The sequence below is a fragment of the Helianthus annuus genome, chromosome 3 (assembly GCF_002127325.2).
Source record: "Helianthus annuus cultivar XRQ/B chromosome 3, HanXRQr2.0-SUNRISE, whole genome shotgun sequence".
Taxonomy (NCBI): Eukaryota; Viridiplantae; Streptophyta; class Magnoliopsida; order Asterales; family Asteraceae; genus Helianthus; species Helianthus annuus.
The window spans coordinates 72,231,930-72,242,613 of record NC_035435.2 but is presented as its reverse complement, the minus strand read 5'-3'; the positions used below and the strand labels follow the sequence as shown (position 1 = coordinate 72,242,613).

The 10,684-nt window shown below is 35.2% G+C and overlaps 1 long non-coding RNA gene across 8 annotated transcripts; it reads left to right on the top strand.

The window, feature by feature from the left end:
- The first annotated feature begins 391 nt into the window (after positions 1-391).
- On the top strand, positions 392-10,391 carry LOC110929315. 8 transcript variants are annotated; one of them, XR_004889658.1, is made up of 6 exons: positions 392-698; positions 5,599-5,711; positions 5,789-5,951; positions 6,034-7,720; positions 8,512-8,600; positions 9,911-10,391. It is a non-coding gene; the product is annotated as an uncharacterized LOC110929315 (long non-coding RNA). The 8 variants fall into 8 exon arrangements; XR_004889656.1 differs by having other exon boundaries at positions 6,034-8,600; positions 9,911-10,067; positions 10,160-10,391; XR_004889657.1 differs by having other exon boundaries at positions 6,034-6,253; positions 8,512-10,391.
- Positions 10,392-10,684: the final 293 nt, after the last annotated feature.

Genomic DNA, 10,684 nt, shown 5'->3' with positions numbered 1-10,684 from the left:
ACAAAATTGTGACGCATTTCCAACGATAAAAAAATCCTAATGTTTGAAACAAATTTGCTACACAATAGCAACAAAAACAAAAATATTACAATTTTGTCATAGTTTCGTCAAAAACTTGTAGGATTTTTTTTTTGAAAATTATTTACTTATTTAATTTATCATTATAAATAACATATTTACTACTTTGCCACACATTTACAACGAAAACCTTTTAACTAAATAAAATTTTAATCCTATGAAACTTCCGCCAGAAATGCATTGCAACCGGTAACGCATACAATTGCTCACAAAACTTTAAAAACCAAGGACTAAGGATGTAACTTTTTGAACATGAGGGAAACAATCAATACTTTATATTATAAGAGGTATATCACCCAAACCAAAAAATCGAATAGAAACTGATATAAAAAAATCTCATAATTCTCTCTCGCCGGAGCTCCGGCTACCACCATAACCGTACAACCTCCCTCTCTCCACCACTTCCACTTACTAACCGTCAAAATTTCATCATCATCATCAACATCATCTTATTCACACACCTGCAATTTCCGATCTATTATCAAAACCCTAACGAAACTCACGGCGGCTGAACTTCCTCCGACAGAAACTGAAGCTAGGGATGCGAAAGTGAAGAAGACAAAGAAAGCTTCTGCTGCACAAAACACTAAAAACCTGTTGTTCATCCTCCGTACTCCGAGGTATGATTAGTTGTTTACATTTCGGTTTTTGACCTAATTTTGTTGTTCGATTGAATAGTCGATCTGAAAATATTGTACGGTTGAATAACTGCTCTGAATTTGTTGTTCAATTGAATAATCGCTCTGCTAATTGCTCTGAATTTGTTGTTCGAGTGAATAACCGCTATGAGTTTGTTGTTCGATTGAATAACTGCTCTGGTGTTGTTGTTCGATTGAATAATCACTCTGAGTTAGTTGTTCGACTGAATAATCGCTATGATTTTGTTGTTCGAGTGAATAATTGCTGTAATTTTGTTGCTCGATTGAATAATCACTCTGAATTTGTTGTTCGAGTGAATGACTGCTTTTAAACTATTGTTTGATTGAATAATTGCTCTGAATTAGTTGTTCGAGTGCATATATGCTCTGAATTAGTTTCTTGAGTGAAGAAGAATCTATGCTTTCTGTTGATGAAATGATCATTAAGGTTGTAGCATTCTGTTTCAAAATGATCACATATACCATTGAATCTAAGGTCTTAGGTTTTGTATTTCTTTGTTACCATAGGTTTTAAGTAAGCTATATCTGAAGCTAAGTTGACCCAAACCTAATCTCAAACGTTAAGCTTTTTGCTAGAATGCTATTGCAAAAATGTTGTAAAATGTAATATGTAATTCTGATCGAATAGGAAGATAGAAAGAATAATACACCTTTAAAGTCAGACTAAGAGTTAAAGCTTAACTATTATAATTCTATATTGTTGTAGGCTTTGACTAGAATTTCATGAACAATTTAAATACAATAATAGGAAACTTATACCTTAACTATGATTGTAACTATCAATATAATCCTTACATGTGTCATAATGAACTCTAGTCTGAAAATAATTATTTTAATCTGTTGTTGTCTACATTTTTGTGACCTAAGCTATTGGATAATTGCTTCTGTTTCTTTATATATATATATATATATATATATATATATATATATATATATATATATATATAAATATAAGTATTATTATTATTATTATTATTATTATTATTACTCTTATTATTCTGATTATTAATTTCAATATTATTGTTAGTTTATTTAGTTATAGATCAACAAAAATGTTGCCTAATAGAGATTGGATGTACACGAAGAGAACCACTAGTAATGATTTTTTTAATCCGACATTTCAACTATATGTCAATGATTTCTTGGATTTCGCATTCACCAACGCACCTAACATTCAAAAAGAGCTTATATAAGGGGTTGAGGTTTTTAAAATTAGATGCCCATGCGCCAAATGCCAAAATCTTCGTTTCAAGAGCAGAGATGTGGTTGAGGTTCACTTATATGTAAAAGGATTCGTGGAAGATTATAAGGTATGGTATGTGCATGGCGAGTCATTTCATACACAAGACATGGGTTGATGTTCAAACCCAGTATCGTCTCAACATGTGGGTAGAGACAATGATGAAGATGTTGGTGAATATACCGAATACGAGGAGATGGTTATGGAAAGCATGCAACAAGACCCAAATGAAAATGCCAAGGCATTTTATACCATGTTAAGTCAAGCCAATCAGCCTTTGTGACTCGGTTCTGAAAACGCTAGCATACTCTCAACCGCTACAAGGTTGTTGAACTGAAACTCAGATTGTAATGTCTCCGACTCTACATTTGATAAACTACTACTGATCATTAAAGATATTCTGCCCGACAGTGCTAAGCTACCTAGAAAATTTTATGAGACCAAGAAGATGTTGAAGCTACTAGAGTTGCCGTAACAACGGATTCGTGTATGCGAAAACCATTGCATGCTATTCAATGGAGATAATTCTGATATGGAAAAAGGTGCCTAAGTTGGCGATGCCCTACATGCTTGTTGTACCAAGACTTTAAAGACTATTCTATTCAAAGAAAACGGCCCAACATATGACTTGGCACGCATATCATCATAGGAAACCCGGAAAAATGTGTCATCTTAGTAAAGGTAAGGCGTGGAACAATGTTGACTCGGTGTTTCCCGATTTTGCACAAGAAAAACGCAATATTCATCTTGGGTTGTGTACTGGCGGGTTCAATCCAAATAATACAACGGGGAAAGATTATTCATGTTGGCCGGTGTTTATTACGGTTTACATCCTACCTCCTTGGTTGGCCTTGAAAGAGCGATACATACAACTTCGGTGCTCATTCCCGGGCCAAAGAATCCCGTACACAATTTGGACGTTTTTCTACAACCTTTAGTACATGAGCAAAAACAATTATTCATAACTGGCATTGTAACTTATGATGCCCATCAAAGGGACAATTTCCAAATGAAGGCCGTACTAATATGGAAAATTAGTGACTTCCCTGCTTATGTGATGTTATCCGGATGGAACACACACGGTAAGTTATCCTGCCCATATTGCTCGAATAAATCAGGGTCATTCCAAATGTCGTTTGGAAGTAAAGCATGTTGGTTTGACTATCATAGACAACATCTCCCACCCAAACATTGTTTTCGAAAAGATAGAGTTAACTTTCGGAAAAACATCATGGTGTTGAGGGAAACACAAATTCCGGAGCCAACTGGAGAGGAAATATAGGAGACCATCAAAGATTTCCCCACAGTTTACGAAGGTACCCCTCCTATCCTAAGGAAAATAGTAAACTGGATGGTTTTGGAAAGACACATAATTGGGTAAAAAGAAGCAAATTTTGGGATCTTCCGTATTGGCGTAAACTGTTGATGCGGCACAACCTTGACGTGATGCATATTGAGAAGAATGTTTTCGACAATCTATTTCACACTATTTTGGGCACCGACAGATCCAAAGACAATATGAAGGCAAGGCAAGACATTGAGCTTCTTTGTGACCGACCTCTTTTAAACCCCATCCATGATAATAATGGGAAGATGACCAAAGTTAAGGGAAATTACACTTTGCAAAAAAAATAATATAATAATATAATATATATACTTATTTGATTATTACAAAATATTGTAGGTTTGTGAATGTGTATGGTGATGTTCATAAGAGTATCTCTCGTAGAGTATCTCTCGTATACTGCGTGAGCATCGTGATGCAGCTTGGCTAACGTTCAAACAGGTTCCTCGAGATGAAGTGGCCCGTATGTATGATCAATTTAGGGTAACTTTTTTATTATATATTTACATATCTTTAGCTTATTTGTTGAGTTTGCATTTTTAACTTATATTTTTATTTGAGTAAACTATCATTTTGGTCCTTGAGGTTTGGGCACTTTTGCCATTTTAGTCCAAATCTCAAACTTTTTAAATCTGGGTCCCCGTGGTTTCAATTTTGTTGCCATTTTGGTTCAAATCTCAAATCTGATCAGATTTCTAAAAAAATTGGTTTTTGTCCTTTTCCCCAGGGGCATTTTGGTCATTATACTTTTATTATTACTAATTATTAATTATTAATTAAAAATATAATATATATATATATATATATATGTATGCATACCCTCTTCCTGCACACACACTCACACACACTCTCAGCTCACCCTCTTCCCTACACACACACACACTCTCTCTCTACATCCTGAAAATCAACTGCCGAGAAGGAGGTGATCGGAGAACATGAATAGAGGGTGCGCCCGTCTTTTATGGTGGTGGTGGTCGGAGATTTGGTTGAAGACATCGGAGATTAGAGGGGTTTGAGATTGATATAGGTGGTGTGGGTGTACGGTGGTGGAGGGGAGATGGTGGTGTGAGTGTACACCGCTAACACCGCCGTTGCTGCTGCCGAAGCCTCTAACTGTTTCTCTCTCTAACGTTTCACCGGAGCCTCTGTTCTCTCTTTCAATTGATTGCATATCAAATAAAGTTGCAGGTAAAAAGCTTGATTCTATCAGTTAGACTTTTAGAAGGTTGTTAATTTGTGTTAAGTGTTAACCCTAATTAGGGTTTGGATTAGGGTTTTCCGGTGAAATTTGGTGAAATGAGGAAGACAAGGGTGGTGGTGGTGGTGGTGCAGTGGTGGTGTTAATGGAGGGGGGAGGAGGTGGCGGTGGTGAGAAGGGGGAGAGAGAAGAGAGAGAAAAGGGGTGTGGTGTTTTACCGGCGCTGATGGTGGTTGTGGTGTTTTACGGGCGTCTCCGACACCGTCGCACTAGTACAAGTGGGATGGTGGTGGTGGGGATGATGCGGTGGTGGGGGTGGTGGTGGTGTGGTGGTAGTTCAGAGAGAGAGAGAGCAGAGTCTGTATGTGTGTGTGTATGTATATATTAATTGTTTTAGGGTATTATATATAGTTAATTGAGTTATAATAATTCCAAAATGACTAAAATACCCCTGAGGATAAAGACAAAATATCAGGTTTTAAGTTGGGGAATCTGAATTTCACTTTTGGACCAAAATGGCAACAAAATTGAAACCACGGGGACCCAGATTTAAAAAGTTTGAGATTTGAACTAAAATGGCAAAAGTGCCCAAACCAAAGGGACCAAAATGGCAGTTTACTCTTTTTATTTTTGAAGACTTGCTAGACGTGGAATCCATCAAACGAATAAGCAATATATGAATGCTTTCTTAACATGCTAAAGAAACGTTTCAGTGAGAGTGAGATTATGATGCAATTGAGAATAAAAGCTACAAAACTTGCATATAAAGCTGGAGAAAATGTCGACCTACGTAATTCTAATCAATTCAGCATTATTCATAAATATCCGCCTGAATCAATACCTATCAACATATGGCGTGACATGTGTTCGGTAGGCAAATTAATATATTCTTTTCTGTTTTATCTTATGGCTTATTATTGTTGTTGCATATAATCTGTTTTATCTGATGTTATGGTTGATTATTGTTATGGGTGCCTTAAATCGGGTTGGATCCACTCTGTTAGTATTATTACGATTTAATTATTTAAAGAAATATGTAAATGAACAAAAATGAATGTGAAGTATTATGTCTTTGCAGGCTTGGAACACAAAAGCATGGCTTAGTAAGCCAAAGTGTGGGTCATTAAATTGCAACAACGCCAATATCAATGGAAGGTCATCTCGACACACCGGTGGATCTATGAAAACTGGGTAAGCTAATTATATTTACGAATTTCAGTAATTGTATTGTATATACTATAAACCTTATAACAATAATTATACTCTAGATTTATGTAGAGAAGGACATATGGTCGGGAACCTACATTTAAAGAACTCTTCCTACAAACCCACCTCACCAAAGAATGTAAATAAAAGTTAAGGATAGGTGAGATTAGCATATATGACATGAATGATTTGAAGTTTTGGACAAACCAATCCGAAGAAGTATATGTGAGTTATCCTTTTTTATTTTCTTACCATTTTCATATAAATATTTAGTACAATAAAAATGCATTATTTTGATATATTTCAGGGGGGGCCTGCTTGGAGGCGTTGCATGATATTCACGGGTCGGACCTCACTGATAGTCCTGATGACCCTGAGGTGTGGACTCGTGTGCAGGCAGGAGGTCATAGGACACCCGGGTATTTGGGGTAGGATCTTCAGATCTGCATTACATGGTGAGTTGGACATCATCATCTTCTAATGGGTGTGCACCATCATCTGTTGAGTACCAACGATCCATAGAAGAGGTATCATGTTCAATTTCAAGATATTTGTTATGTTGATCTAATTGCTCTGGTGACAAGTATAGGTTTAGCTTGATATTGATGAAGCCACAATTAAGTTAGGAATTTAGAATGTATAATGGGACCTGGTGTTTAGTTTGAACTTCCACAGGTTGGTATGGTTATGGTCTGGTTGAGTGGCTTAGTGGCTTGGGGTTAGGGCATGGTTTGTCTGGTTGGGCTTGTTTGGTTAGTGGATTTGGTACCATGTTTAGATGGTGGCTATTTGGGTTGGTTAGCAGGTTTAGATTTTTGTTATTCATCTCTTATATCAAAAATTGTGCTAAAATAAGATGGTTTTAGTAATTAACTAAAAGTAAATTCAAAGTACAATATATACCGATGTTTACTGATATTAGTATGCTTAGTAAACTTGTGAAATTGGTCAGATATTCGGTCATTGATGTATTGTTTATTATTTAATACCTTTGAACAAATTTTTAGGCTCAAGCAATGCGAGTAAATGACGCAAGACAAAGAGAAAAACGTTAAACTAAAAATTCGGTTTTAGTCAAAAGCAACGTTTTAACAAAAATAAGTAGTATGAGATGGTTTAGGTAATCATAAACTCACATAAGGCCGAAGGTGGCAATTAGATATACCCGAGTGACGAGGTATGAAGTGACGGTGACTAATCAGTCTAGCCGGTAAAACCGTTCAAAGTCAAAATAATGTTATGACTTATACAAAGTGCTCGTCAATATAAGATTAGTGTGGAGTAAACATGTTGATGGACTAATACTACCGAGTGGTCAAATGACAACTTGGTCAAATAGGCAATAAAGATAAGAAATATAAGATGAAAGTTACGGTCCGTGAGGACTTACACATGAAAGATGCACACGTTAATACAAAGGATAACTTTTGACTGAAAAGAATGAATGCCTTGAAAATGAAACTAAGTTCGTTTGGTCTTAACCAATGAACCATATAAAGAAGGTTTCGGGGACGAAATCTCTTTAAGGGGGTAGACTTGTAACACCCCAAAAACGGGTTTGATAATCAAACCACGTTAATATTAGTGAACGGGTAAAATACCATTAGTGGTAAAAATTAACCCGGTAAATATTAGGATTTAAATAAATAAACCTAATATTAAATAAAAAGAGAATAAAAGCTTTTGAGGAAATAAGGTTCATAAGAGCCTGAGTTAGCGGGACTTAAAAAAATGGGTCATAACCTCCCCGAACCCACTAAATTAACTAGGAATGTTTAACCTAGTTAATTAGAGGAAATATTGCTAAAATAAGTAAGTTGAAACCTACTTGATAACTAGCCAAAATATGAGGGACTAAAGAGGGAGATCGACCAGGAGCAAGAAAACAAGGGTGTAAACCCTAGTTCAACAAATCTTCAAATTGAAGGAGGAATCGAAGACCAAATTCTGATTTGAATGTATATAAATGATCACCTAGTCATGGGGATCATAAGGTATGTCATAAAACATAGATTGGTTAAATTTGAAATTTGAGACAAGTATGTTACTTGCAAATAGATTGTTGGATTATGATCCAAAGTTGAAATTGAATGTTTATGTATGTTTAATTTCGTTAGTTATGATGAAAATATGAAGAACTTGATGTAATGGTACTTGTAAGTGATTAACAAGTAAACTAGGAAGTGGGTTTTGACTAAATAGTGAAGATGATGATATACATGTGCTTAAAATCATCATAATTGATAGTTGAAGCAAGATACTTGAACAATTCATAGGCTCGAGTGAATGCTCATACATGACTTGAAGTGGGTTTTGTATGCTATGATGAAATTTGGTAATTATGTTCATGTAAATAGGTGTATGAAGTCATGTTATCTACTAGTTGGTATGTAGAACTTGATTATATTAGGTGTTCGGATGAATGCTAGTGATATGATGTAACGGGTTTCACTTATAGATGAGAACCCTTAGTTTTTGCGAAATGGATGAATAAGTTAGCTTTGATAATCACTTGAACTAGTTGAGGTGTTGGAAATATAATGAACTTGGTTAAAAGATTAGTTAAAAATGGTGGCTTAAAATAACGCCTACTGGGTAATTGGGGAACGCCTAAATTAGTTGATGAACTTGATTGTGCATTTCATATACTAACGGGCATTTAACTTTTAAAAAGTCAAACTGACCTATAATACGATGAATGATAATTTTGATATAAAGTGCGTAAGGTGGAATAATCGTATTAACTTATGATTAATCTAACCGCCTTGTGAATGATGAATGATAGTTTGACGCTTAACAAGCTAGGTGGAAGCTTAGGGAGGAAACGGGTCAAACGAATCAAGTATGAAAAGAGAAGCGTAGTTTGGATGCGAGGTAAGTAAAGCTTACACCCCCTTTCTATAAAATGTCTAATTATTATAAGGGTTATGAATATGTTAAGCTAATGGTTAAAATGTGGTGTTTCGACGTAATTGATACAGGTCGGAATAAGTAAAAATGATGAAAAACCATGATGGATGGTAAAAAGGGGTAAATGGTAATATAGTCATGGAATGAAAAACATACAATGAGTTTTGAAATGTTGCCTTATGGGGTAACTCATAATAAGGATAGGGGTAAAATGGTAATTTAGTCGTGTGTTGACAAACATAAGTTAAAGTTAAAAGATACCCTACAGCGTAAGCCGAAATCGGTTAAATAATGAAATGGTAAATATATACCACTCAAATACAAGTGCAAAATGTTTGGTCGTTTAGACCTAACGGGTCAAATGGTGATTTTTAGCACCATTTGACAAAATAACGACTAATAAGTATTTTTCGAGTCTATTGCTCAAATGATTAAACGGCTTATGGAATTTGCATTGCTATAAATTAGCAAATCATTAAGGAAATGTATTAAAACGGGTCAAAGTTGACCCGAGCCCGGTACACATATATAAAATTATAGTTAAACGTGCAATTTTGGTCAAATATTTAGTGAAAGTCCTTCGTCGTAAAATGAGAGACTAAAGTTGACAAAAATGCCCTTGATGGGTAAATCGGGCAAACGGGACCCTTATGTGTTGTTTAGGAATATGTATTATGATCATGTAATCCTTAGAAAAGTATAAAAGTTATAGGCATAAACCCTTTGTGAGTCAAATGCCTAAGAATGAGTCCTTTCCGTAAAATGACAAACCGAGAGGTAAAATTCGAAATAAATAGTTTACCACATTAAATCCACCACAAATATAATTGTCGTGGAAGACAATTGATATGAAAATGTGGAAATATGATGCAAGTAAGGCATGAGCGTGATTTATGCTTAAAAATTCCTTAAATTCCCTTAATGGATCAAAATAAGTATATAAGTAAAAACAGGATTAAGAATGCATAAAAACCCATAATTTGAACCTTGTATGATAACATTTAAAATATGATGTTCATGAGAATTTAGAAGTAAAAAACATGTTTGTTTGATAAAAATCATGAACGGGTCAAAAGCTTTGTCAAAAAGTTTAATAAATAAATTTAAGCTGATGGCTTAAAACCTAGAAAGTTGTTAATCCGACGTCGGATTTTAACTCCATGTGATGGAGAATCAATTTACGATCACGTAGGAAGAAACGGATCGTAAAACGGATCACTATTGAGCGACTTATGTCAGTTTTCATAAAAACTAGTATTGCTGGAAATATGCAGGTTTCAAAACAGAACTAGCTGGAAAAGAGTACTCCTCGCGCCATGCGACAAAGGAGAAAATCCTGGCACGACACGCGACAGGTGTCGGGCACGCAAAAATGATATCAATTCCCGTCGCGTCACACGACGGGTGTTAAAATCAGCAAAAGTTGTCGATGTTTGTGAATTGCTTGTTTTGACGCATGAACTTGTTCGGGCATGTTTTTAAACGCCAAATGACTAAATCATTTCATGTTTTATGAAATGTAGGAATATTGTACGGTACCGGAGGACAATCAAGCTCGATAAAGAACCAAACACGATTAAGAATTCAAGCTTCCGCATTAGATTTCGTCGGCATGTTTTAAATGGCGAAATTATATACAAGATGTTGGAATGTTTTATGTCTTAAAATTTTTTAACAAACTCGTATTTTCACCTGGAGGTTTAATCGTAAATACACTATTTTAATCGAAATCTATATGAAAATCGTATAATTTAAGTAAGGGTCTTACAATATGAGTGCATTTTTGTCATTTTGTCTATCGAGGGACTAATTGTGTAAATAACTCTAAAATGGTTTAAAAAATAATATATAGATATACACACACAACCTGCCTGCAACATTTTTACATTTTCACCTCTCTCTTTCTGACTTAACACCACCACCATGTCCCTGTCATCTCCACCCCCGATCTAAACAATTGACCCCCTTTCTCTGACACGTATTAGAAATATAACTAACCCTATTCCTCAATTTCTTATTTATAACTAACTTAACCTCAATAAACCCTA